Source organism: Octopus sinensis, linkage group LG3 (assembly GCF_006345805.1).
Source record: "Octopus sinensis linkage group LG3, ASM634580v1, whole genome shotgun sequence".
Classification (NCBI taxonomy): domain Eukaryota; kingdom Metazoa; phylum Mollusca; class Cephalopoda; order Octopoda; family Octopodidae; genus Octopus; species Octopus sinensis.
Window position 1 is genome coordinate 10,983,487 of NC_042999.1, and position 25,160 is coordinate 11,008,646.

Here is a 25,160-nt window from a genome sequence, read left to right on the forward strand (position 1 = left end):
TCACAACTGCAGTTTCCATTGATTTTTGATGTTGGTGTACTTGACTCAATGGATCTCCTCAAGCACAGGGTTGAAACGGTGTTTCTTTACTTGCCACCTGCACAGGAATCAGTCCAGTGGCCCTGGCAACTGCCAGGTGCCAGTCATAGGATTGGTTCAATTTCGATTCCGATTTACATTATCTAGTATGTCTATTGAAGATAGGGTGTGTTTTGAGGAAGATTAAGTTACTATTTCTTGTTGGTCAAGTAAATGTGTGTAGAGGCTCCCTCACTGGCTCAATAGCCTTCGATATATGTTCTGATATATATTATTAGAACATTTAAAAGATAGGTGTGAATGGTAAATACTACCTACCCACTTTCCTTCTTCAATGCAAATGAGAACAACCCTGCTTCTATGACATAAACATGTATAAACTTTATGTTTGAAAGTGATCTAAAAACTTTCTATCAAAATTGCATATCAATATCTATTCCAAACACCAATTTAATAATGACAAAGATATATACAGACTGCTATTTTGAACTAATAATTTTTTTCTATCCAACCAGCTAACTGTGAGACTAGTGATGTGTTAATTACTGCTTCTCTATATCAGTAGAGGCTAAATATGCCTTAGCATGTGATTGAGAGAGGATACTTACTACAAATGGTGCTCAAGAAGCAGTAATATATATTCAGCAATTCCAACACAGCTGCTTGACACTTTTTATCTGCTGCTGATATATTTGTGTTGTTTAACATTATACATCAATACAATATGTTTTCTTGAGACAATTATTGCAGTTTTCAAACTCACAATAATATATCTGCATTGAGTATGATATACAGATTGCTATTTTGAAAGTATTCTTTAATAAAAAAAAAAATATGGTAATTAACGGATTTATACTTCGTACACTTAACTGGAGCAAATCCAAAACTATTCTTTCTATTGAGCAACCATGATTTCTACTGCTTAAGTCAAAGCAACAACAACAAAAAAACTTAATATTGGTAGAGAGAGAAAGAGTAAAGAGAGTGTGATTGAGAAGTTTGCTTCCCAACCACATGATTTTTAGGTCCAGCCCCAATGTGTGGCATTTTTGGCAAGTGTCTTCTACCATAGATCCTGGCCAACCAAAGCCTTGTGAATAGAGTTGGTAGAAGGAAACTGAAAGAAGCCCACTATGTGTGTGTGTGTCCTTGTGTTGACATGGTATGATAGTTGTAAACAAGTGACACTGTCACATAAACAATATCATATGAAAACATGTCTAGCCACAAGGAATATTACTTTGGTTGGAAACAAGTGAGAGTTGGCTATGGAAGGGCATCCATACAGAAAATCTGCCTCAATAAACTGTGTGTGACCTACGCAAGCAAAGAAAAGATGTTAAAATGATGAGGAGGAGAATTGTTTAATTTGTTTGAGTTCCGTACCATCTTCAAAACATCTATTTCCAACATACCAACAACAAAATTTTATTTTTTAAGCATTACTAATTAACATTACTCATCAAAAAAGATGAAATTTATATTTGTTTAACGAGTACAGATTAGATAATTAAAAATGTTAAAAATGTGTTTACATAGTCTCAGTGCTTCTTAGTTACAGAATGTCATCTCCCCATCTGCAGATGTTATTTTGTAACTAACTACCATACAACTAAAGCTGTTAACATAGAACATCCTGAGTTTGTAGATTTAAGAAGTAAATAGTATTTAGATAATTCATATACAATAACAATAATAACAATATTGAAACTGCTGTATATTTAAGCAAGTCTAATAATTTCTAAGAAGACTACGTGTCAAATACATGTCAGTCTCCAAAGATTTGTGAACAATTGTACTATATTAGTTAAAATACCTAAGTGTTCTTAATACACATGTAGTTTTTTTCTTCTTTATTTACTCCTTTTTAGCCTGTCACTCATTTTAGTCTAAATATTTAAGTACTGTAGAGTTCAGCAAATCAGCTTACTAATTTGTCATTCTAATGAGGTTAAATGAAAATAGACTATATTTGCAAACAAATAAAAAAAATTAAATTAGCTCTATTAGCAATAAGGAATATATATATATAGGCATGGCTGCATGTTTAAGAAGATCACTTCCAAACCATAAAATTTCAGATTCACTCCCATTGCAAGGTACCTTGGAGAGGTGTCTTCTAATATAGTGCTGGGCAAATTAGCCAATTAAAACCTTTGTGAGAGTATTCAAGAGATAGAGAGTGAAAGAAGCCCATTGTGTGTGTGTGTGTGACTTCATATTTCCCTCACATTCACTGGTTTGTAAACAATGCCTTCCTGATACTTATTTGCTTACTGTCCACTACAAAAGTATTCCTGGGCTTCTTGGTGTTTTGACATGTTCAATGATCTTTGTAGAGAAAAAAGCTCAGTCATAGGCTGTTGTTTGTTTCCAGTTCTTCACGTGAAACATGTTCCGCTATACGATAGATAGGGAGATTGTAGAAAGTCTGGGGATAGGAAAGGCATCTGGCCTTAGAAAGTCTCTGTTCAAACTTATTCTTGTCTGAAAGCATGGAACAAAATAGACATTAAAACAATGATAATCTGTTGTGTTGGAGGAGAGTCATTCTCTTTTAGTGCCTTATAATTTATAACACACACACACACACACACACACCGGTACAATTTCCACTCATTTATTTATTTGTTTTTCTAAAACTTATGTTGCATCTTGCAACCTTTTCAATAGTTGTTGACATATGATATGTGACTATGAGACAAATAAAAATTGCCAATCCCAAAAAGTTCCTCAATGCAAAAGAAACCAAATACTGAGCAATGAAGAAAGTAAGAATAAATGAGGAGATTCCCTGGATACATTAATACAATGTTTAATCCTTTTGATAGCAACCTACCGAAGACTGCTCTTGGCTCTATAATTTTACTCTTTACTTGTTTTAGTCATTTGACTGTAGCCATGCTGGAGCACCGCCTTTAATCGAGCAACTCGACCCCGGGACTTATTCTTTTGTAAGCCCAGTACTTATTCTATCGGTCTCTTTTGCCGAACCACTAAGTTCTAGTTTTAAAGTGATCCAAATTAAAGCATCCATCAAAATTTCAGGTCAGTTTATGTTCCAAACACCACCAGCTTGATGATAGCAAAGTTATTTTCAAAATTGATTGAAATAAAGGCAATGTATTTCAATAGAAAGATGGTAACAAAAGGATTAAGGTGTAAAACAATCTGCACAAGGAGACCTTTTTTTATTTTGGACACACACACACACACACAGGGGAAGGGCAGTACCCAAAAACTATTTCATGGTCTCTGACAAGTGGGAAAAGTTATTCTCAACTGAAAACTTGGTTGTATGGCTTTCACTATTGGCATCCAAAGACCAGATGTTACTAAAGATATGGTTAAAGCAGATACAGAGGACAAAAGTGAGATAAGTTCTGACATAGATTCAGGTGAGAGAAATAAACAGAAATGATAAAATATGTCTATATTAACCATAAAAGGTTAAGATTTACTAAGTTTCAACTGCCAATATTTTGTTACATAGAAATAGACAATAATAATTGTGAAACCATATTAACCGTGTGGTCTAAACAACACTTTTTATTTCGAGGGGAGGGGCTAATATACTATTTGTTCAACTTAATACAGTGTGAAGCTGAAAAACCTCCCATATTTTATACAGCCATTGGAGAAGTTAAGCAGGTGGTAGTAGTGTCTTTATGTAGCAAATGTTTTTAACATTTTTTGTTGTTATTTTTATTCTTTAAGCTTCTTTTTTAAGTAACCATAGTGATATAAAGTGTTGCATACCATGTGTTTGCTTTTGAAGAATTTGTCAAATGTAAAAAGTTTCTTTGCTGGATCCTATTTGAAACCAATCAAATCCCAGCATGTAATCGATCCCAAATTTAGTTGTGTTTCATTGGGTGAAAGTATCCTGTCTTACTGGATATATATCTCTCAGTTATAATTAAGAAGAACATAAAATTACCCTATGAAGATGATTCATAGTAACGAGCTACAAATGCATTAAAGAGATTTTCAAGAAATATTTAATGAGAAATATAAATCTAAAGAAATCAAAAAGTCAAATTTGCTTCAGATGGTTACCTTGTATAAAGGTAAGCCATAAGATGTGGAAACATGTCCAACAATGGGCAAATATTAGCTTACTTGGAAACAAGTGACTGTTGGTAGCAAGAAGGGCATCCAACCATAGAAAAAAAATCTGCTTCAATGAATTTCATCTGATCCATACAAGCATGGAATTTCATGTTAGAATGTTGAAACAATGATGATGAAACATATATGTTCTTATTGACTTATATATATATATATATATCGCTATATCAAAAATCAATTAAATATATACTTTTAAAATGGCAGATTTCAAAATCTTCAAAAACCATAGCTGGAAAATTATTTTATATATATATAAAAAAAAAAGGAAACATATATAAGAAAATACTTCTAAGATGTTTATCATGACAATAGAAGCAGCTTAAAATTTAAATATATCCAAATATAGTTTTACAGTTCAGCTGCTAAACACTTTTACTTCTGCAATTCTGTCATATTCTATGATCAAGTGTGTGTGTGTGTGTGTGTGTGTGGTGTGTGTGTGCATGCGTGTGCGTGTGTATGTGTGTGTGTACACATACACACATGTAATAGATTCTGTCACATTATCTGGGGAATGAAACAACTGCTTGGCTGAATATTGCGAAGAAAAGAAAAAGAAAAAAAGTAGGTAATTTTTTTTAAAAATTGAATTCTAACTGACAAGTTTCATATCTGAACTGAGAATTGTACACAAATGAAGGCAAACATTCACTGAAAAAGGTCATCAAGTTGACACTACGATCAGCATCAGATTAAAAGCAAAGTTTTACACTGGTTTAAATTAGACAAGCATTTTTATCAATGAAAATTATGCTGTTGTTGTTGTTGTTGTTGTTGTTGAAGCCTGCTTTATCAAAATATAACACCTGATGTTCTTAGTCATGACACCATTATTGGAAAGATTATCACTTCTCTCTGTCCCCCCCCACCACCTCACTTTTTTTTTACTCTCACACTATAATCTTTCAGATTGTCACATTTTTTTCGTTTTTTTTTTTTCTCTTACTAACTCAACCACTTGTCTTGGAAAATTTCATGACAGCTCTCTGATTGGTTTCACTCTCACATAGGAAACAACACTAAAGTGGCTTCCGTTTTTCTTTCACTCTTTCAGAAATCATTGGAAATGTTATCCAGTAGCACTGCCTTGATCTAATCCTATCAGAATTTCCAAACAATAAATGGAATGTCTCCTAACAAGTTCAATAATGAGTTCACTCATACCCAATAATAATCTGTCTATATGTCATTACCAACTGTTCTAACTATTTACATTACATTCACTACGTTTTAAGTAGATAAAACTTCAGATTTTGGAACAACAAAACAAGATTAACGTTTGTTCCCAGCTGCCAGATAAGATTTCAGTAAAATATTGTTCTTTACAGCGTATCATAAGTAATAGAAACACAACAAAAACAAAACATGATATAAAATGAACCAGATAAAGTGATAAAAACTATAATTACAGATTGATACAAATGTATGAAACACATGGTCACATACATACACGGGTGTATTCTGTACTTTGAAGCAAAGTATTGTTGTGGTTAATGCTTTCCATTTTATAACTTAGCGTTTATGTCCAGTGGTGATGTCTTGGGCAAGTTCTGTGCATGTGAGACTTCTCCCGCACTCTCTATATATAAAATGACTTGGGAGGGCCACCATTAAGTAGATTACTGGAACTTTCACTACTATGACTGAGATAAATACGAGTGTGGTTGCCTTCCATAGGCAGATGGGATTTGAACTCAGAACATAGCGAGCCAGAAGATATACTGTAAGGCATCTCTGTCATCAGCTGCACCAACAACAGTTTGTTCTGTCACTACCACCAAGGCAAAAAAAACCCCACAGCACTAGCCAAACACATTTGGAAATCAAAGAATGTAAGAGCAAACATGAACACCACATGAGCAATTATAGAAAGAGCACCCACATTTAGAAATGATCTGAGTTTTCTGAGTTTTCTGTCACTCAGAAAGACTCCTCATCATTTATCTCCTACCTTTGAGTATGCATCACTCAAATTCTAAACAAAAATCAGATATCATCTCAATTTGCCAACATACAGTTTCTGCCGATTAACTTCTAGACAAAACTATTTAATACTTAATGTAGATACATCATCAACTGCATGATGAGTCAAAGGCTTTCAACACTTAAATATCCAAACAAACATTTTATTATTTTAGACTTGCCTGATGAGTTCAGTTAACTGTAAAGTGGATTGCATGAAACTTTTATGTAAGAGAAAATAGTCACATGCAATTGTATGGGTGTGGTTAATGAACATGAATTCAAACCTTGCTGCCTGAAAGGTCCAATTATTATGTAATATTTACAATATAATACTTTGTAATAACATCTAATATTTTCAGACAATTTACCTCACCTTTAGAAGGGAAACCGTTTTGATTTTGGCTTATTTCTGATCATTATAAGGTATCTTATTCTTACATCTGAATATTGTAATACTCTGGATTCAACTAGCATCAGTGACACAGTTGATAAGAGAGTTACTAGTATTAGTTTTTAAATATCAGACTATAGCTTGAATCCAGTCAATGTGTATATGTATGTGTGTGTATGTATGTTTGCTTACATTAGGGTGTCTCCAAAAATCGTAATCTACAAGCAGTGATGTTGTTTCTCCCATCAACAAATTTTCCATTGGCTGTACAGCTTCAGTGGCATATGAAATAAGAGCTCCTTTACTTAAAAATTAGGTAAGAGTTAGCAACAAGAAGAGCATTAAGCTTTAAAAAATGCTGCAATATAAACATCTAACTCATGCTAGCATGAAAAAATGGACGTTAAACCAACCAAATATATATATTTCCGGTTATAGCCTTGGATCAACTCAAGACTTGCAAGTGTAATTGGCTGAATGGAAATTGTGTGAGTGCCTATCATATATGAACTGTACCTGTAACTCGAAAGTCCAACATAAGACCAAATGACAAGTCTAGTCTTGTGATACAATGTTGTGTGATAAGTCCAGTCTTGAGGCACACTCAGCATGATACCATGTTAAGGACTACAAAGATCTGTGGACTATTCAGTCATTTAGATTATAATCTAAGCTGGTTATAATTAAACCACTAGACTTGTCACTCGGTGAAACTGATGGGAAATATATATACAAAGTGGTATCAAAAAGATCCCAGACTATTTCTGTAGTGCACCAACAGATGGCAGCATATGGTTGCATGTGCAGTGAGAGCTAGCAGTGACCTTCATGAGGCAGTATACTGAGTGACATTGCTGGGTTTACTTCACAAGTTGTGAAATGTGTGTTTTTGTGATCACTTGTATGCTGTAGTCTGTGATTTTTGTGATGGACAGGAAGTTGGAACAAAGTGTCAATGTGAAATCTTACATAAAACTTGGGAAGTCTGCTACAGAGATATTGAGCATGCATCAGCAGGTTTATGGCAATGAGGCGATGGATCATACGCAATGCTTTGAGTGGCACTGGTACTTTAAAAAGCATGCCAGAGCAGCAGCTCAATCAAGAGCATGCTCATGGTTTTCTTCTTTTGACATCCATGGTGTTGTGCATTGCATATTTGTCCACCAGGGCCAGACCATCAATCAAGAGCTATACCGTGACGTTTTGAAGCACTTGATAGAGGATATTTGATGAAACCAACCGGATCTATAGAGCGCAAAGAATTGGATTTTCTCACTGAGCTTCCCTCACTTATGAGTTTCTCACCAAAAACAACATGGTATCGCTTCTGCACCCACGTATTCATCAGATTTAGCACCTGCAGACTTCCATCTCTTCTCCAAGATAAAAATGCAGCTCAAAGGTCACCATTTTAACACTGCTGTCAAGATCAAGAGCAAATTGCTGGTTTTCAACTCACTTAAGGAAACCCACTTGCAGGCCAGATTCCACAAGGAGCACACTAGGATCGGTGTATTGCAGTGCAAAGTGATTATTTTGAAGGAGACAATGTTAAAACTTAAGTAAAAAGTTATCTTTTATAAAAAAAAACTAGTTCAGAAATTTTTTGATACCACCTCATATACACACAAACACACACAGAGAAAGATAAAGGCATATTTTCAAGGCATAAAAATACACGTTCATCATCACAGGATCCACTTTCCATGCTTGCATGTGTCACAATTCCCTGAGGTAGATTTTCTACAGAAAGATACTCATTCTCTTGCCAACCTTCAATCGTTTCCAAGCAAAGCAATATTTTCTTGTGAGCAGATTTGTCTAGCAAATCCACTCCCAAAGCTTTGGTTGGCCATGGCTATAGTAGAAAGACATTTGCCCAAGAAGCTTCACAGTGAGAATGAACCTGAAACTATGTGGTTTAGTAAGTGAACTTCTTAACCACAAAGCAATATCTGCACCAAATGTAAATATTAGTTTATGCAATGAAGAGAGGGCATGTCATGAACAATAATGCTATTATTAATATATAAGGTCCTGCAAACATGTAACAGACATACATGTGTAGAGAGTTGATTGATGAAATGTAATGAGCAGCATTACACAGTGTGTAAATGAATAGAGGTGTATAATGTAAACTTACAGGTGTGTTTGTAGTGAACATGTTTTTAGCTTCAACCATGAAAAGCAGATATTGAGATCAGAAAAAAAAAAGAGATATATATAGTAACTTCTTTTAATAGTTAAGGTTTAAAATATTTTTACACTAGGCATACTCATCTCTCCTCTCTTGTTCTCTATGTAAATGTGTGAAGAAAATTCAAGTGGTGGGTCTGTACGTATATTTAGTAACTATATCATTAATTCCATATTATGTTTTCATGTCAATATCTGTGTGGGTGTTAATCCAAAGAAGCTTACTCGTAGTCAGTAGAAATGAAGGAAGATGGGTTTCACATAAGTTGAATGGAATACTAACTACAAATAATTACACAAACAAGCACAAAATCACAAAAAGGATGACCATCCTCATAACAAAAAAAAAATATCTGTAATGATACCTAATAAGCTCAGCAAAACTGTAATTAAGGAATTTAGTATCTAATGCTTAGCAACCAAATTCCTAACAAAATATAATTCCCAAGCAATCAGACTTATTAACATAAACTTTCAGAGCTACAAAATTTAGAAAATAAAAAATGATTCATCATCATCATCATTTAGTGTCCGTTTTCCATGCTAGCATGGGTTGGATGGTTCAACTGGGGTCTGTGAAGCCAGAAGGCTGCATCAGGCCCAGTCTGATCTGGCAGTGTTTCTACGGCTGGATGCCCTTCCTAACGCCAACCACTCCGCGAGTGTAGTGGGTGCTTTTTACGTGCCACCGGCACAGGTGCCAGACAAGGCTGGCAAACAGCCATGAACGGATGGTGCTTTTACGTGCTACCGGCACGGGGGCCAGGCGATTCCGTTAACAGAACTTCCCATCTAAAGCATTGTTTGTTTGTTTTTATGGTCAGGCTAAAGTAGTTGTACCTATGGCTTTTACAACCACTCTCGGATATTAGAGAGAGTGGTTAGTTAACATTTGTGGACAATCTTAAATAAATGACTGCAGGAAAAATATGCATGAAAAGGAATTTTACCAGATCAGCATTCTGGGGTAGAAGGACTGGGTTAGTTGTCAGTGAGGACATAATATGGTTGATATGAGGAGGAGAATTAGAAGTGCCTGAAAGGACATGGTATGAGAGCAGCCAGTTCCAAAGAATAAGGGCTACAGAGAGGGAGGGGAGATAGCATATCTGTGGACAAGAGATTGAAGTACTTTTTGTCATTGAAAAATTTATGAATGAAAAAATAATCAAAATATACGTTAGTCAATTTGACAATGGTTGTTGACACATTTCATTGACAATATCTTAATATTCATAGAGAAAAAATGTTAATGAGGTCTTGTGAAGATAAAACAGTTTATAACTAGAAATGTGACACAAGCTTCATGAAGATCCAGTCTTTGGTGACATGACAAGGTTAGAAACTGTAAGAAATCTCACAAGTTCACCAAGAATTCTAAGAGTATAAAACCCTGGAATCTAAATATAACTGGCAAAGTTTCATATCAGCAACAATTGGCCCAAAGAAGAGTTCATCAAAAGTTGATGACTATGTGGAGGGTAAAGTCTGATATTTTGGGTCCTTGCCCTTCAATGGAATGTAATAAAAAAACAGCTATTATTGGCATAGACATAGTCAGATTACTAAAATAATCTGCTCAGCCACAAAGCTGTTAAAAATTGCAGTCAAAACTGGCTCAAATCATATACTAACACCTTTAAAAAAAAGGCTAATATAGTCCTAGATACACTTTGACTAAATAAGAGACAAAATGGTCATGATTAAAAGAAATACCATAAGTCTACTCAATCAAAGCTAACTTAATGACTAACAACTTCAAGAATGCTGGTTTAGGTAAAATAGAAAAAAAAAGCATTGTAGTGATCCTATACAACGGTGTGCGCTCACGCACCGTCCATTTGTATTTCGCGCGTGCGGAGTTGGTGCTTTCACCACCAGAAGAAGAACCCTTTTGCCTACGTAGCAGTTAGCCGAGGCAAGGGGATAGTAAGACGTTGACCACCAGCGTCCAGCAAGCAGCGACTTGAGACAGCAGCGACTTGAGACAGCAGCGACTGAAGGCGACGGTCACGTATATTTTCTCTCCGTCTGAACTTGATTCTAGCAGCACCTTACCAAAAGGCCTTTAACCAAATTGTTGCAGACCAACATCGTCTCCATTGTTCGCCGCCATCTTTGACCAGTGTCGTTTTGCATTTGAACACTTTCTTATTTTACAGAGATAAGGTTCAGCACGACACATTTATACCAAAGGGATACCAGATAACCACTTATTGTTACTGTTACCACATTAGAGAATAAAGTAGTATATATATCTTTTACGTCTGCGTCTTGTTGTTTCTGACTGGTAGAGAATCTGGATTTTAGAGCAACGGATAGTGATTGCTTTCTTGTACCCCGAAAGTACAAGAGAAGATATTAACACTAAGTTCGTTACAGCATTTTTTCTTACAGAGCCATGAGGCATCAAATGTGTAGAGTGAAAGAAAATTAAACTATGTGATATTCATGTCTTTGCTACAAGCCTTAGCAACAAAATGAAGTGACATACATCATACTGTTACAAAGCACCTACTGCAAAAGTTTATATCAAATATTCTAAATTAAGAGTTGGAAGCAGGGCATTGTCATCAATTTTAAATACAATTTCCATGCTTGCACAGTTCAAGCCATCACATACTATAAAATGTGTCTTTTTTAAATTAATAAAACAAGAATAAATCCAGAAGTACTAAAACTAAAATAGTTTACTGCAAGACATTTTTTTTCTCTGCATGCAATATAAATAGTGGCAACATTTTAAAACTATGGGAATTGTAGTGTGGTGGGAAAACACTTGGTGATAGTAATTGTTTATTTTGTTCACCTAAGCATTTTAGGTAGATTTCATTTTTTTTTACACCAATAACTAGTTTACTGTTGAGCCAAGACAAAATAGCGTGAGATATTTTTTAAAAGTGAACTTCCTTCTTCAACACATACTGATAGTAACAAGCTATGGCCATGTCAATGACAGCTTTGTATTTTACTATTCTCTGTAGAATTTTAAAGATATTTGAAAATATAACTACTGTTGGCATTGTTTATTGTTCTGTGTCTAACAAAAGTTTTTATTTATATATATATATATATATATATATATAAATAAAAACTTTTGTTAGACAAAATATATATGTGTGTGTGTGTGTGTGTGTGTGTGTGTGTGTGACGGTGACACATAAAAGCACCAACTGATCGTGGACGTTTGCCAGCCTGCTCTGGCCCTGTGCTGGTGGCACATAAAAATCACCCACTACACTCATGGAGTGGTTGGCGTTACGAAGGGCATCCAGCTGTAGAAACACTGCCAAATCAAACTAGAGCCTGGTGCAGCCTCCATGGCTTACCAGACCCCAGTCAAACCGTCCAAGCCATGCTAGCATGGAAAACAGACGTTAAATGATGATGATGATATATATATATATATACATATCTCAAGCAATGTTGTTATTTAGATATTTCATGATTGGTGTGATGTTATTTGGAAGATTACCGTGATAGTTGCATTGGGTTGTTGATTTTGATATCCTGATATATATGTAGAACTATCAAGCGAAGTCTTGTGCAACCACATGAAAATCATGAGATGAGAGATGAACAAGCTGGCAGCCATAAAAGGGGTGATACCACTACGCATGTGGAAGATGATGCTAGGAACTGTACAGCATGGCCCTTAGAAGTGAGCTGTATAACTTGAAGTTACGAACATTCAATATAGTTTCTAAATGAGTGAAACACAATATATGGCAATGAGGATGACATCCGGAAAACATTTAAACTTGAACAACTTGGAAGAAGCTAACGCCTGGCTGATACAGCTCAAAGCAAAAACTGAATGCGACAATGTTGAACATGTCAAAAAGAAGTCGACACTGCTTTCTACCTGTGGAGTTGAAGCCATAATGAAGTTAAAAGATATTCTTTTCCTGGTAAGTCTTCAGAACGCAACATACCAATAAATAATGAATGCATTGCAACAACTAATAAAGCTGAAGGAGAGACTGTTAATTGCAGACCAATTAAAATTATTGGAACTAAAGGAACTGGAAGATGAGTCAATCAACAACTTTCTTCTTAGGATTAATTCTCAAGCTTCTTTCTGTCATTTGAATAGGAATATACAATTACAAGTATGTTACCAATGTTTGGAACATATGCCAAATCCATATGCACATGATCCCAGGGCCCAGAAATAGACCATGAATCATTTGCCTTTACTAAATTTGGCCTAACTCTCTGGTAACTATCACAAGATTAGACAAACTTCTCCACCAAGTAAGCCAGCCCAGGCCACCAAACACAGAGTCGTGCCTTCTTAATTGTTTGTTGAATGCCCATGTGTGTGTCGTGTATTTTAGCTAATACTGTAGCTCTATAAGGTGCTGGAATAAACAGACGAATTTTATGATACCTTAAGCCATTTTTTTATGTTAGAAAATCCTTCTCTTTAACGAATGCACTGTTCCAGATTCGAGACCAATCTCCAATTTTGCTGTAAAATACTTTCTTTTATTTTGTTATATAATATTGTTTGCATGAATCAAAGTATTCTTGTGTCCTAATCACTCGACTGAGGCAGGAAAAAGCAAGCTGCTTGAAGTCTTTGCTTGTTCTGGTGTGCCCACAGCTTTAGTATCGGACAAAGGGCCTGAATTTGTTGTGTTAAAGAATATGTTGTTGTCAATGGGTTGCAAAAAAAATTGAGACACCTGCTTACAATCCGGTTTTTAACACTGCTACTGAAAGGGCCATACAAACTGTGAAAGTTGCACTGAAGACGGGGAATTTCAGCATCTACTTGAACCAAATTCTGTTCCACCATTATCACTGGCCAAAAAGTTAATGAAAAGGCCATATTAAAAGTAGTAAAATTAAAAAAGTAAAATGAATTTGGTATATCCGATGCTTGCAGAAAACATGGGAAAAGAACATTTTATTTTCTATTATGATACTTTAAATAATCTAAGGAGAACTTACAAATTAAATTATATGTATACATACAGATCTATGTAATCCTCACATTGTGTTAAGTTACATAAACCGTTATACATATGATTTTAATAGACAAAAGTGAATTATTTTGTAGGTTATTATTATTATTATTATAGCAAAAAGTTTCAATGCCACCACTCCTGTTATTAGGAATGTCATCCAACAACTAATACATTTGTTTCAAGGAAATTAACCATTCAAGCGTGGGAAAACTGGAACATTAAATCAGCAACGACAATAAATTGTCTAAAATAATCTAATTAAAACAAGAATCACATAAAAAACCTATTATTTCTTTACATTCCACATCATTCATGTTCTAAACTAGTTTTTTTACTCATGCCACTATTATTACTCCTATAACATGAAACACTTTTCATAGTAACCTTTCTTTAGTTTCTCCATCTTGTCACACAGTTCAAGTCTCATCTTTGCTTTGTGAACGTGCCAACATTTCATAGTCTCTATGAAAATTCAATATTATTCTTTGATCAAATAACCTCCCAGGAAAGCTTTTTTTTTTTTTTCATCTACATTTCTTCAATCGATTGATCTTCAAATGATAAATGCAATGCAAGTTCCTCAGATAATATTGATTAATTTATTAACCGTTTTAGATAGTTACAAACAAGTCCAATAATTTTCTTTTAAACCATTTCATTTCAGAATAGCCCCATGGTCAATAGTTTAAATCCAGAAATGTTTCCAAGTTGTACAAGAATTTTTCTGATTGATTTCTGTTGAATATGGAATATTCAATGGAATGTTATATAAGAGAACCATTGAACTTTGATGGACAAACAAATTAATAGAACAATGAAATCCTGCTACTCCACTTTGTATGTGATGATTGGTATTAATTAATACAGGGAAAAAATTAAACACTAACTAGAATATGTAGTTGTAATTCTAAATATGTGTGTGTGTGTGTGTGTGTGTGTGTGTGAGAGAGAGAGAGAGAGACAGAGAGAGAGAGAGAGAGAGACAGAGAGAGAGAGAGAGAGAGAACAAACACACACATTCTTTCTTGAAATATAAACCAGAAAATAAAACAGTAATCCAGAGTTATTTTGTTTTTGTTACAATTATTCTATCAAAGCAAAGTAAAACATACTTTCCTACAATTATGATGGTGTTAGCAATAATGGAGATAATGAATATATATAATAAATAGATACATAGAGAGAGAGAGAGAGAGAGAGAGAGCACATGATCATGTGTAGAGCTCCAACATTGTTAATTTAAGTGACACAAGAAGAGTTTTCAGCTAAACAAGTAGAAAAGGCAATTGAATTAATTGAATTATATAAAATATTTCCTCTTCTTGTCTTTTTTTTTATACACTGACATTTAGACAAACAAAAATGAGTAAACAGCTGACATCTATAGACTAATTGACTAACACACTATAATGATGCAGTGTAGATCTTCAGTACAAACTCATGGCAGTTCATATCCATAGGTTCAAGCACAGCTGTGTGGTGAAAAAGTTTGCTTGCCAACCACGTGGTTTCGCTGTATGGCACCTTGGGTATGTCTTCTCCTATAGACCCAGCTTGATCAAAACCTTGCGACCAGATTTGGCAAACAGAACCTGAAAGAAGTCTGACATAGATGTGTGCACATCCCATAGTTTTGATATTTATTGCACAGTAGTTGTAAGCAAGCAGTGTTTGTTGCCAACCTTCTGTGCAAAAATGTCCATTATAGGGAAATATTACATTGCTTGGAAACAGATGACAGGAAGGGCATCCAGCCATAGAAATTCTGTTTCAGTGAATTCCATCTGGCCAATGTAAGCATGAAAAAGTTAACCTTACAACAATGATGAAAGAATATAAACAGATGGAATTGTGGCATTAGATAGGACAAGGGAGGTGAACAATACTTGTATTTTTCTTACGCTGAAACTGTAATATTGATAGAAAGAGCTCATGCCTTCTTTGAGCTACTCTGAGTTGATGTTTATAAGCAAAATGTGAGAAGCGAAGTTCTAGGATTATGTAAAGTATTTAATACAGTAGAATTGGGGGAAGATAACAGAGAATTATGAAACTTTAGAAGAGTAGAAACAGCTGCAAATGTAACAAAAGAAAGCAAAGAGAAAATTACTTGTTTGTAATTTTATAGTGTTAATAAAAGAAGGTTTGCCTAACAAGAAACTGGATGTTCTTTTGGGTGAGGTCCAGAATATGCAAACTGAATGCAAGAGAAATAGAGTAGTAAATGTAGAGGATTAACAACTGTTGAGGAATGATGGTGGAGAGTATTTGTGGGGGGGCAATCAGCCATTCTGGTGCTGTCTTGTCTGCACGATAAATATGACAAAGGTCATTGGCGATAGTAAAGCTTACCAAGTCTGGCTAATTCTCATTTTGATAATAGTAAATTACAAGAAGCTATTTTCTATTTCGATAATGTTCTGGGAGAACATTATTATGCGACTGATAACCAAAATTTCAATAGTTTTTATGTCCATTAGTGAAGAGAAATACTTACTTCACTTAAGAGATCCTAATGGATTTGTTTTTATGCTTTGGGTTTTATTATTATCTAATTGTTTTCCTTTTTAACCAACCAGGATATTTAAATCTATAAACCAAATAGTTTTAAGGCCTTGCTAAGATTTCAAGAACAAGCTGGAGTACAATGTTAAAAGGAAAAAATAATCTCGCTAGTCACCAAATTACTACTTACTAAATCTGACCAAAAATAATTCAATGCAAATAAAAAATTTCATATTTTTATTTTCCTTATTGTCTTATGTTAAGAAAAAATATATTTCACATCAATACTTTTATTACAACACACATTCTGCTAATGTTTTACAACCATCATAAATTTAATGCTACTTTCATATATGGATTTGTGTGTGTGTGTGTGTAAATACAATCATCATCATCATTTAACATCTACCTTCCATGCTAGCATGGGTGGAACATAATATATACATATATATATATATATATATATATATATATATACATTAAAGCTGCAAAAGCATTGCAAAAATATCACAAAGAAAGTACTACTCTGAGTTTCACGTTAGCAATCGTCAGGCAGTCAGGATCCAGAATGGAATAAGAATTTGGGTTCTACATATAATTCATATTACGATATAATTCACATTGACAGATACACATTTGAACTTGACTGGTTGTTTCCCACGCCCATGGGTTAATCTTTTAAAACAGTCTTATGTTTATATTAATTAATTACTCATTTACCATTAATAAAATTACTCTGGACATGCATCATTTCTTTTTAACCTAATAATTTCTCTAACTCAAGATTTTTTTTCGATTTTATACAACACAATATTCATGTCTTTTTTATTTTAATTTATTTTATATTTTATATTTACATTTACTGTCTCAGTTCCAATACTTTTGAAAAACTGTTAGTTGAAATGACCAATCAAACTCAAATGTGTATCAGTCAATGTGAATTACATCATAATATAAATTATACCTATAACTTAAATTCTTATTCCATTCTGGATCCCAACTGCCTGACGAACGGGAATGAGAAACTCTGAGGAACAATTTTTTTTGTGATATTTTTGTAATGTTTTTGCAGCTTTAATAATAGAGCATATTACTCTACCTCCAGTATTCAAGTACTATTTTTTCCCACCTTGTTTCACATTTATGTGCTTACTCTGGTATATTTATATATGTGTGTCTGTGTGTGTGTGTGTGTGTGTGTGTGTGTATATATATACACACACACACACACACATACATGCATAGGTTCCATCTAACCCAGGTTAGCATGGAACATGAGTAATGAAAAATGATGATGATGATGTGGGTCTTCAACATCATCATTCAACATCAATTTCCATGCTGGTATGAATTGGGAATTTCGACAGGATCCAGCATAGGGCCACATCAAGCTATAACGTCAGCTTTGGTATGATTTCTCGTTGGATATCCTTCCTAATGCCAACCACTTTACAGTGTACTGGGCACCTTTTCCATGCAACCTGCACTAAAGAGGTTGCTAAGAGACTTGGAAGTCAAGAAATGAACAGGAAGGAGAAAGAGGGGAAAGGAAAAGAAAAAACAAAAAAAAAGCCTCCTTAACTAAGTGGAGGGGGGTAGTGTTGAAGAGGGGGGGTAATGGTTCTATGCCAGGTGTTGATACTAGTGTATTACGGAAGAACAAGTTCAGGTGTCTTGCAATAGAGATACAAGGCCACACTTGTGGGTGGGAGTAGCTAGAAGGCTGGAGTGATTGAAGGGGTGGTGGGATGCCAAAGCATCTCAAGATACAAGGTGGGTGCAAGAGAGGATGCAAGTAGTGGATTGCAGAGGAGGACAGAAGGGGGAAGTTACATAATAGTGGGGAGAGATGGTGTGAGATGGGTGGAGGTCAATGTAGCAAATGATGGTGAGAGATATAGGAGTGGTTCAGGGAGATAAATGAAGGTGGGAGTGTGAGAGATAAGAAAAGGCATTGAGAAGAGATATGTTAAGAATGGCAAATAGCAGAGAAAAGAGGGCAATGACCGAGGGCACAGAAAGGAAGTGATTGGAGGAAATAATGCAGGCAGGGATGGTATTGGTTCCTGGGGGAGGTAATGGGTAGGGAAGAGGTATAACATGTGCCTATTCTGCTCGAAGGGTGGGGTGATTACAACAGCCAAGTGGTACCAGAGATAGAGAAGTAACTGATGTTAGGGAATGAGATACAGAGAAATGCTTCATAGAGAGGTCAGGAACAGAGCTCCACACACACACACAAGTATAACCAAGAGGGGTTTTGTGATATCATTTTTTTTCTGTGATGAACAAGTCTTCTCAAGCTCAGTAAATTGTCAATCATTTCTATTTCCTGTCTTCTCTATAAGGTTCAGCACCATAAGATCAGCCTTCACTACTTCATTCCACATTTTCCAGGGTCTTCCTCTTCCACAAGATTCATCCAGTGTGTGTGCGTGCATGCATTTGTTTGTTTCTTGCAAGGTATCTGATTAACCACTTCTAGCCTTGTGTGAACCAGGTATGTACAATTGAGAAATGCAAGGTATAACTTTCTTTCAAAAAAAAAAACTATACCTTTCATTGCAAATCATCTGAAAACACTATGTACTATTGCACTATGAATGGACAAACATTCTCAGTACTTGCACAAACTAGACTGACCAGTTTAAAAATCCTAATTTCTGTACATTATACATGGCTAAAAGCTTACTAATTTCTCCATGGAGCACCCTTTCTCTTATAAAGATCTAAGACTAGAAACTGACTAGATCAACCCCACGTTTTTTTCACAGTCCACAGAGAGATAAAACCATGTGAAGTAACAACTTTGCTCACATTTTGCAGAGAAGCTAAAACATACCTTACATTTCAAACTATCCAGAAATGCTATTTATTGAATTATGAATCAATGAGCAAAGTGTAGGCATAGCTGTGTAGTTAAGAAGCCAGCATGTAGCCTCAGCTTCAGTCCCACTGCATGGCACTTGCAGCCAAACGTCTTCTGTTGTAGTTCCAGGATGACCAAAACCTTGTAGATAGATTTTGTAGATGGAAACTGAAAGAAGTCCGTACCCTTGTCTCAACATCATATAATAGTCATGAATGAGCAACAGCATTATATATGCAATGTTATTCGTTTCCAATCTTTCATAAAAATAATGTCTAACCATGGGAAATATTACCTTGCTTCAAAATTGGTGGGGACTGGCAACAGGAAGGCCTCCAGCCATAGAAACTTGGCTTCAACATATTCTGTTTAACCCATGCAAGAACAGAAAAGTAGAAGCTAAGGATTATGTGCATGTAATGATGTTTATTTTAAATTCGCTGGTGAATTGCCCATAGCTTTCTTATGGAGGCACATGGCCTAGTAGTTAGAGCAGTGGACTTGCGGTCAAGGGATCGTGGGTTCGAATCTCAGACCAGGTGATATGTGTGTTTATGAGCGAAACACCTAAGCTCCATGCGGCTCCGGCAGAAGGTAATGGCGAACTTCTACTGACTCTTTCACCACAACTTTCTCTTACTCTTTCCTCCTGCATCTTGCAACTCACCTGCGACAGACCGGCGTCCCGATCAGGTGGGGAACTTATACGCCAATGAAACCGGGAAACTGGCCCTTATGAGCCAGGCATGGCTCGAGAAGAAACAAACAAAACAACATAGCTTTCTCAGAAGATCCAAGACTAGTGAAGTTAAGTGTTCAACTTAAAATTTAGCAAAAAAAGTTGGGTTTCTTTTTTAGAAAGTAAACATGGAAAGTGATGGAGTCTTAGATGATGGCAATTCTGGGGATTAAATGTTAGACAAAGCATAAGAATTTGTTGAGCCACAGAATGCATAACAAGTGAATCATGTAGTACAGAGCACCATGGTTCAGATAATATTGAGAGAAAAGACACAGATCGAATGAAGCACATGTAAACATGTGGATCAATGTATGTGTATGTTTATATTTACATTTATGTGTGATTTATTTTGCGTCTGTGAATATGAATGCAAAAATTTATTCTTTCATTTCTCTGCTCAATCATTTTAGTTTTGCTGGAGCAGTACCACAATTTAATTCTTTTGTTACCATATTTTTTTTTTAAAAAAACAGAGTTTTTGCTTGAATTTTGAAAATAAGAATTTAGGAAAAATAACTGTCATTATTAAGCTCATTTGGGACACAAATATGAGATTTTGAAGGGAGATTTTAATTTAAATTTGTTTGAAACAAGAAGCTTGTATTATAGAAACAGAAGCAGTTCTTTGGTGTGTTGATATTAAATGGATTATCATCATCATTTAACGTCTATGTTCCATGCTAGCATGGGTAAGACAGTACCACAAAAGCTGGCCAGGCCAAAACCTGCACCTGACTTCTGTGACTATTTTGGCAGGATTTTTACAGCTGGATGCCCTTCCGAACACCAACCACTTTACAGTGTGGACTGGGTGCTTTTAAATGGCATCTGCACTGAAAGGGTCACAAAGTACTTGCCTATATATGTAAAAAGGAAAAGTATTTTTTTTATATATTTGTATATGCTTATTATTGTGCATGTATAATGTTAATGTATAGATTCAACAAAAAGTGTGTGTTTGTGTGTGTGTCTGGGTAAGACAATACCACAAAAGCTGGCCAGGCCAAAGCCTGCACCTGACTCCTGAGAGAGAGAGAGAGAGAGAGCAAGAGAGATAAGCAAATACGATACATCTTTACATGCATGTGTACTCTGTGAGTGTATTAGGTACTTGAGTATGTGTAATAATGTTATAAGTCAGATGAGAAAAAGAGGAAATAATTGAAATCTGTGATAAATTATCAAGAGAATCTGAGATGACCACTTAAAAGATAACAACAGCATTTGGAGTAGTTTCAGATGCACAAACATATATGTACACAAGCACACGTGCATGTGTGTGTGTGTGTATGAGTGGGAGGGTGCATGTCTGAGTGTGAATATGTAGATTTGGTGGAAGCTGAGAATCCATTTCAGACCTCCAGCTGTCAAAGAGAAACATGAAATTTTGGTGGAATGGTTAATAAAGTTTTCAGCTTCCAATAAAACTACGCATTTTTTTAAAACACTTTTTATGCCACAGAGAGAGAGAGAGAGAGAGAGAGAGAGAGAGAGAGAGAGAGAGAGAGAGAGAGAGAGAGCATGTGCATGAATATATGTGTCTGTGTAGATATTATGTTGGAAAGAAAGTCATGAAGTGTTTGAAGATGGGAGAGAAACAAATGTTCTTTGATCTTGATATATCTAATCATGATATTTCCCCTCATTGTTGGTAACATAATCCCATCTATTTAGCAAATTGTTGATCTCCCAAGCATAAAACTTTTCAGGTTTAAAAGCAAAGAAACACTCAATATCATTGTTAACCTCTTCAAAATTAACAAACTGCTTTCCCTCTAAACACTCTAAAAAGATGATAATCAGGTGGAGCAACTTCAGCATGCACACACAAGAGTAAAAGAGGAAACTAGTTAAAAAGAAAGATAAGATAAAATGTAATAGTGTGGTTGAATTTTGAGTACTGTATTCAATAAGTTCATTTGTTCCTCATGTGTGTTTGGGTGTGAATATATATATATATTATCATTATCATCGTTAACGTCCACTTTCCATGCTGGCATGGGTTGGACAATTTGACTGAGGACTCGCGAACCAGATGGCTGCACCAGGCTCCAATCTGATCTGGAAGAGTTTCTACAGCTTGATGCCCTTCCTAATGCCAACCACTCTGAGTGTAGTAGGTGCTTTTATGTGCCACTGGCACAAGGGCCAGTCAGGTGGTACTGGCAATGGCCACACTCAAATGGTGTTTTTTACGTGCTATATATATACATATATACATATACATATATACATATATATATATATATATATATATATATGCTAGTAGAATTAGCAGTTGGAATGACTGTCTAAGGGATAAGAATATCCATTTTTACTACCAGTATAAATTACCTATGTTAACCCTGGGCATGGATATGCAAGCTAATATGCTCATAGGATACAGACAATAACAACATAAACAAGAGTTTATCAAAAATCAAACGTATCAAGAATTTTCTCCATTTTCTGCTTAATTTACACACACACACACACACACACACACACATACATACATACATACATTACATTACATGTAAAACACCAGTAGTGTTTATCAGGAATCAAATTTTGGGGCTCAGTTATAAAATATGAGAAGGATGAGAGCAGGAACACACCCGTTTCCTTTTCAGGTCATCTAAAATAGAGAAGTTAGTGTGATTGAAATTTTGGAAGTCATTTTTTCAATTTTTTTATTTTGCATAGTAATTATGTTGAACCTTGTTCTCCAGGCATACATTTCATAAAGAATAAACTATCAGTTTCCTTGTAAACAGAAGATAATGTTATACCATTTTAAGTCAGCTAATTGCCAGTTTAGTTTCAGGGAGAAAAAGAACAGTAAAAATATTTCATTTATTCTAATTTTTGTCTTTTCGACTTTGTGTGGATAGGTTGACATTGGCGTGTATTTTAGTGGCTCAGCATAAAATGACAACACTAGCAGACAAGAAAATTCCGAATTAATACAGATTGGCCGGTTGCCAGCTCTGTCTGGCCCCGTGTCGGTGGCACGTAAAAGCACCATCCGTTCGTGTCCGTTGGCAGCATCGCCTGGCCCCCGTGCGGTGACACGTAAAAGCACCATCCGTTCGTGGCCGTTCGCCAGCTCTGTCTGGCACCTGTGCAGGTGGCACGTAAAAAACACCCACTACACTCGCGGAGTGGTTGGTTAGGAGGGCATCCAGCTGTAGAAACACTGCCAGATCTGACTGGGCCTGACGAAGCCTTCCAGCTTCACAGACCCCATTGACCCGTCCAACCCATGCTAGCATGGAAACGGACGCTAAACGATGATGATGATGATGATGATGATGATGAAACTCTTGTTTCTTCTCTGGGGAATTCTCCATTGTCCAAGGTCTATCTGAATCCTCTTGACTACAGATAAAATAAAAGAAACAAATTCTTGGAATTATCAACCTTTGAACCTACGAGTCCACTTTAGCCCTTTAACATTCAGATTACTTTGTCAAAGGCAAGACTTATTGATTCATATTGTTTTGAATTAATCCTGGACTATCTTATAACTTTGAGATTTCAGTGACATAGTTGCTTATTTTTAGAATGACATTGCAGCATAGGTGTGAGAGGCTGAATCTAGTCAGTTTGCATTGAGCCAGACACAGCTGGTTTAAATGTACAATTTTGGTTGACTATACGCCTAGAAGATGCAAAAGTGAGCAGCCACATAGTTTTGAATTTACAGTTTGCTAATTGGCAGAAACTTTATTTTCAGCTGTAAACAAAACTATGTGGCCACTCACTCATGCATCTACAAAGAGTATAGTCAAATGAAATCCTACCTGCTAAATGGTACTCATCAGTTCAATGGATTGAACCTTGTTGTTTTTATCAATTTGTTTTTAAGTAGCTTCATATCTCTCTCTCTCTCTCTCTCTCTCTCTCTCTCGTGTGTGTGTATGTGTGTATCCATGCATATGTGTGCATGTATATTCTACAGTGTTGTAAACACCAGCTATCTGAACAGCCAGTTAGAAAAGATACCACTCCTAACTGGTATGGAAAGGAGTGACTCTTGGAAAATCCGTGTGCATGCATGATTGTACTTCAGTGTGTGCATGTATATATATATCCAAGCATGTATGTGTATATTTATACTTTCAAGTATATGTCTATATTTTCATGTATAAGTCTGTGTGCATATGTTTATACTTTTTTTTTTAATTGAAAATCTTGAAGTAAAACAAAAGTCCTATTTTTTAATATAATTCATTTTACAATATCTCTTATTTTCTGAATTTGATTAATTTTACCTGAGACCTTTTCATCTTCAATTCCTGGTTATAGAATATTCAGCCATAGAATGATGTGCATGTGTGTATGTGCGTGCATGCATGCATGTGTATGCATGAGCCTAAATGCATAACTTTATATTCTTTTATTCTTGCTTTTAATAAATTTCCCATGATCCCACACCATTTCTACCAAAAGGATCAGGTGATAGCACAAATCAGAATGGAATCCGGCTTAAATAGAAACTTTATTAGTATGAAATCCTAGGCAAGAAGAACAAGAAAATAAGCCAATCACATTTAGAATTTCACTTTGCAAATTATACGTTGGCTTTGAAGAACAAGCACCAAATCTGATGTCACTATTTACAGAAAATCTAGTACAACACATATTGGTACATTTGCCATCTACAACAACGCTGCACAAATACCTGAATTCCAGAAAAAACATTGCCGATAAGGTGGTGCTGATAGCATGATAAAACGCACCTAGTTCCATCTGTGGTGAAGGCACATGGCTCAGTGGTTAGAGCGTCAAGCTTACGATCATAAGGTTGTGAGTTCAATTCCCAGACCAGGTTGCATGTGGTGTTCTTGAGCAAGACACCTTATTTCACGTTGCTCCAGTTCACTCTATAGAAAATCTGTCTCAACGAATTCTGTTTGATCCATGGAAGCATGGAATAGTGAAAGTTATAATGATAATAATTTTATTGTAAATGAAACTAAAAGCTAGGTTTGCAGAACAATTTAAGAGAAAAATGAAACAACTAGGCGCAGGAGCGGCTGTGTGGTAAGTAGCTTGCTTACCAACCACATGGTTCTGGGTTCAGTTCCAACTGCATGGCACCTTGGGCAAGTGTCTTCTAGTAGAACCTCAGGCCGACCAAAGCCTTGTGAGTGGATTTAGTAGACGGAAACTGAAAGAAGCCCATTGTATATATGCATATATATGTATGTGTGTGTGTGTGTGTGTATATATATATATATATATATATATATAGATAGATGTGTGTGTGTTTATGTGTCTGTGTTTGTCCCCCCAACATTGCTTGACAACCGATGCTGGTGTGTTTGCATCCCTGTAACTTAGCGGTTCGGCAAAAGA

General features: G+C 35.6%; 1 protein-coding gene across 8 annotated transcripts in view; it reads right to left on the minus strand.

Moving 5' to 3' along the window:
• Positions 1-25,160, minus strand: part of LOC115209795 (rho GTPase-activating protein 39) — a 511,104-nt gene that overhangs the window by 418,217 nt on the left and 67,727 nt on the right. Inside the window, exon 1 of one of the 8 annotated variants that reach the window (XM_036500848.1) lies at positions 20,149-20,166. The exons of the other annotated variants lie outside the window; for them this stretch is intronic. The gene's annotated coding sequence lies outside the window, so the exon portion shown is untranslated. Of the gene's footprint in view, positions 1-20,148; positions 20,167-25,160 lie in introns of those variants that run through there. 8 annotated transcript variants of the gene reach the window in all.